Genomic DNA, 5,108 nt, shown 5'->3' on the forward strand with positions numbered 1-5,108 from the left:
AGAAAATATATAAATGAACGTAAACTTAAGAAAATGATTTTTCTTTTATAAGCAAAGAAGTAATTAAAAACGTACCATTCCTCGAAGTGTCTCTATGAAGATGATCCTCCAATTGGCCCATTATAAGGGTGGTTCATGTATGATAACTGGGGTGGACTATGTGCCTGAAAGAATATATGATTTCAAAAAATTCTTCAGCACAAGGATCTAAAAATAAGTCTAAAACAAGAAAGTTAAACTACAGAAGACAAAATGAGTTCGAAAGAAAAGTGGCAAAATATATAAAAAGAAAAACAGTTTTAAAAAAATTGTTTTAAGTTTAATCTAAAGAAATAAATAGAAACAAGGAAAAGTAAGTAAATAAAAGAAGTTAACAAAGTTTTAAAAGTATAGTAGTATTAAGGTAAATAAAAACTAAGAACATTGAATGTTGTTTAAGAAAGAAAGTAATAAATGCCTACTTTTCCTCCAAGTATCCCTATAAAAACGATCCTTGATTTGGCTCACTGCTGGGGTGGTTTTTGTTCGATGGTTGNAGATGTACCTGAAAGTATAAGTTTATAAGTCTAAGTCAAGAAAATTAAAATTAAGAAAATAAAATAAGTTCTAGAGAAAAGTAGCAACATAAATAAAAAGAAAAGAAGTTTTAAAAATCATTTGAAATTAAATCTAAAGAAATAAAAGGAAACAAGGGAGGGCAAGTAAATAAAAGAAGTTAACGAAGTTATTAAAGTAGTATTAAAACAGATACAAACTAAATAAAGATTTTAAAGAATATTGTTAAGCAAAGAAAGTAATAAATGCCTACCATTTCTCCAAGTGTCCTGATAAAGACGATCCTCGATATGACCCACTGCTGGGGTGGTTCTTGTTCGATGGCTGGACTGGAAGATGTACCTGAAAGTATAAGTTTGAAAGTTTAAATCAAAAAAATTAAAATTAAGAAAATAAAATGACTTCCAAAGAAAAGTGGCAAAATAAATAAAAAAAAAAGAAATTATAAAAGAATAGTTTAAGTTAAATCTAACGAAATAAAAAAATTAACTAAATAAAATCTGTTAACGAAGTTATGAAAGTAGTACTAAAAAAAATAATAATTAAGGGAGGATTTTAATGAATGTTGTTTAGCAAGAAAAGTAATAAATGCCTACCATTCCTCAAAGTGTCCTTATAAAGACGATCCTTGAATTAGCCCACTGCTAGGGGGTTCTTGTTCGATGGCTGGGCTGGAGGATGCACCTGAAAGTATAAGATTGTAAGTCTAAGTCAAGAAAATTAAAATAAAGAAAATAAAATGAGTTCCAAAGAAAAGTGGCAAAATAAATAAAAAGAAAAGAAGTTTTAAAAATCATTTGAAATTAAATCTAAAGAAATAAAAGGAAACAAGGGAGGGCAAGTAAATAAAAGAAGTTAACGAAGTTATTAAAGTAGTATTAAAACAGATACAAACTAAATAAAGATTTTAAAGAATATTGTTAAGCAAAGAAAGTAATAAATGCCTACCATTTCTCCAAGTGTCCTGATAAAGACGATCCTCGATATGACCCACTGCTGGGGTGGTTCTTGTTCGATGGCTGGACTGGAAGATGTACCTGAAAGTATAAGTTTGAAAGTTTAAATCAAAAAAATTAAAATTAAGAAAATAAAATGACTTCCAAAGAAAAGTGGCAAAATAAATAAAAAAAAAAGAAATTATAAAAGAATAGTTTAAGTTAAATCTAACGAAATAAAAAAATTAACTAAATAAAATCTGTTAACGAAGTTATGAAAGTAGTACTAAAAAAAATAATAATTAAGGGAGGATTTTAATGAATGTTGTTTAGCAAGAAAAGTAATAAATGCCTACCATTCCTCAAAGTGTCCTTATAAAGACGATCCTTGAATTAGCCCACTGCTAGGGGGTTCTTGTTCGATGGCTGGGCTGGAGGATGCACCTGAAAGTATAAGATTGTAAGTCTAAGTCAAGAAAATTAAAATAAAGAAAATAAAATGAGTTCCAAAGAAAAGTGGCAAAATAAATAAAAAGAAAAGAAGTTTTAAAAAATCGTTTTAAATTAAATCTAAAGAAATAAAAAGAAACAAGGGAGGGTAAATAAATAAAAGAAGTTAACGAAATTTTAAAAGTAGTATTAAGGTAAATAAAACCTAAAGAAGGATTTTAATGAATGTTCTTGTTCGATAGTTGGACTGGAAAATATATATCTGAAAGTGTAAAAGATTTAACAAAATTCTTCAGCGCAAGGTCTAAAAATAAGTGTAAGACGAGAAAGTCAAAATAAAAAAAAGTAAAATAAGTTCTTAAGGAATGCTAAAGCATATAAAAAGAAAAGAGTTTTAAGAAATAATTTCAAATTGAAAATAAAGGAATAAAAAGAAAGAAGGGAAGGTCCGTAATTAAGAGATAATAACGAAGTTATAAAAGAAGCATTAAAACAAATAAAAAGAGATGATGATTATCGTGGTAGTAACATACTTGGACTCCAACTTGACGAAAATTTAATTGTTATACAACGAAAATTATATAAAAATTGTGAACATAAAGACGCTCACATGAATTCTCAACCTATTTAACAATTAATATAAACGTTACAAAAATTTTTTTTCAAAGTTTTAAATGATAAATCTAAAAGTTTCAAAAAGAGAATTTTATGTTAAAATGTGTGAAGAATCTCGTAGGGGTAATAGTTTTTGAATGCGTCATTTATATTAAAAGAAGAAAAATTTCTTCTTTTCTCGGTCGACTGTCTAAGGATACGTCTGTTAAAGAGAGCAAGTATTCGGACAATAAAGGACAGAAACATACGCTCGAACAAAAGCTATGAAATTCTTAGCAATTAAAAATGTTTTAAAATATTTAAAAACATTTAAATTAAGCTACAACTACCTCGATAATGGCATAAATTTCAAACAATGGAAGAGCTTTTAAGTTTGGTTCGTTAGTTTTCAAAATNTTTGTAATACAAGTTTAAAAAGGTTTAATTTACACAAATATAACGCATTAATTTTCAAAACACATTTTTAATGGTTATTTATACTAAAACGAGCCAAAATGTCTTGTTCTGTCGGTCGAGCGTTCAAGTATACGACTGTTAAAGAGAGCAAGTATTCGGTGAAAGAAAGAGAGAAAGTTACGCTCGAACAAAAGCCAAAAAATATATTCTTAACAACAAGAAATGCGTTAAAATATTTAAACAACATTAAAAATAAGCTACAACCAACTCGAAAAAGGTACAGATTCAAACAATGAATGAACTATTAACCTTGATCCGCTAATTTCCCAAATCAGCCCCAACATATTATTAAATAGACAAACTAAGACATTCCTTTAGTAATACAAGTTTAAAAAGGTTTAATTTACACAGATATAACGCATTAATTTTCAAAACATATTTTTAATGCTTATTTATACTAAAACGAGCCAAAATGTCTTGTCCTGTCGGTCGAGCGTTCAAGCATACTACTGTTAAAGAGAGCAAGTTTTCGGTGAAAGAAAGAGAGAAAGTTACGCTCGAACAAAAACCAAAAATTGTATTCTTAACAACAAAAAAATACTTCAAAATATTTAAACAACATTAAAAATAAGCTACAACCACCTCGATAATGGCATATCTTTCAAACAATGGAAGAGCTTTTAACTTTGGTTCGTTAGTTTCCGAAATTAGCCTCCCACATAATTATGAAATAGACAAACTAAGACATTCCTTTCGTAATACAAGTTTAAAAAGGTTTAATTTACACAAAGATAACGTATTAATTTTCAAACAAATTTTAAAGGGGTGTTTTTACTAAAACGAATCAAAATGTCCAGTTCTCTCGGTCGACCGTTCAAGCATAGGACTGTTAAAGAGAGCAAGTATTCGGACAATAAAAGACAGAAAGTTACGCTCGAACAAAAGCCAGAAAATATATTCTTAACAACTGAAAATGCTTTAAAATATTTAAAAAAACATTCAAATTAAGCTAAAACCACCTCGATAATGGCATATTTTTCAAACAATGAAAGAGCTTTTAACTTTGGTTCGTTAGTTTTCGAAATTATCCTCCACATATTATTAGACAGTCAATCTAAGACATCCTCTTTATAATACAAGTTTAAAAAGGTTTAATTTACACAGATATAACGCATTAATTTTCAAAACATATTTTTAATGCTTATTTATACTAAAACGAGCCAAAATGTCTTGTCCTGTCGGTCGAGCGTTCAAGCACATGACTGTTAAAGAGAGCAAGTATTCGGTGAAAGAAAGAGAGAAAGTTACGCTCGAACAAAAGCCAAAAAATATATTCTTAACAACAAGAAATGCGTTAAAATATTTAAACAACATTAAAAATAAGCTACAACCAACTCGACAATGGTACAGATTTCAAACCATGAAAGAGCTTTTAACTTTGGTTCGTTAGTTTCCGAAATTAGTCCCCACATATTATTAAAAAGACAAACTTAGACATTCCTTTTGTAATACAAGTTTAAAAAGGTTTAATTTACACAAAGATAACGTATTAATTTTCAAACAAATTTTAAAGGGGTGTTTTTACTAAAACGAATCAAAATGTCCAGTTCTCTCGGTCGACCGTTCAAGCATAGGACTGTTAAAGAGAGCAAGTATTCGGACAATAAAAGACAGAAAGTTACGCTCGAACAAAACCTAGAAAATATATTCTTAGCAACTAAAAATGTTTTAAAATATTTAAGAAACTTTAATAAACGGTCACAACCCCCTCGATAATGGCAATGCTTTAACATAATAAAAGAAATTTTAACTTAATGATTCATTAATTTCCGAAATTAGTATCAACATACAACATAATAGAGAAACTGACACATTCTTGATGTAATACAAGTTTAAAAAGTTTTATTTATACAAAATATTAAAACTAGCAACATATCTTCCTCTTTCGGGCGATCGTTCAAAGTGAGCAAGTGTTCGAAGAATAAGGGATAAAAAAATATTCCTAATAGTAAGGAACTTTGTTATATTTAAAAAATATTAAAAATTTGCTGTAATCTTCTCGATAATGAAAAAATGAAAAACCTTTCTGTTTATAAATATTGAAAATACATAATTTCTTATTTTTTTCCAATTTTACATTGTAAAGACGAAATGTCG

The 5,108-nt window shown here is 28.3% G+C and overlaps 1 long non-coding RNA gene across 1 annotated transcript in view; it reads right to left on the minus strand.

Moving 5' to 3' along the window:
* Nucleotides 1-1,500: 1,500 nt before the first annotated feature.
* The window catches only part of LOC112905431, a 4,859-nt gene continuing 1,251 nt past the window's right edge, over nucleotides 1,501-5,108 (minus strand). The window contains exons 2-3 of the long non-coding RNA XR_003231781.1: nucleotides 1,847-1,934; nucleotides 1,501-1,592 (exon numbers count right to left, since the gene is read on the minus strand). This is a non-coding gene — a long non-coding RNA (uncharacterized LOC112905431). The remainder of the gene's footprint in view (nucleotides 1,593-1,846; nucleotides 1,935-5,108) is intronic.

This window comes from Agrilus planipennis, unplaced genomic scaffold, assembly GCF_000699045.2.
Source record: "Agrilus planipennis isolate EAB-ADULT unplaced genomic scaffold, Apla_2.0 scaffold227, whole genome shotgun sequence".
Lineage (NCBI taxonomy): Eukaryota > Metazoa > Arthropoda > Insecta > Coleoptera > Buprestidae > Agrilus > Agrilus planipennis.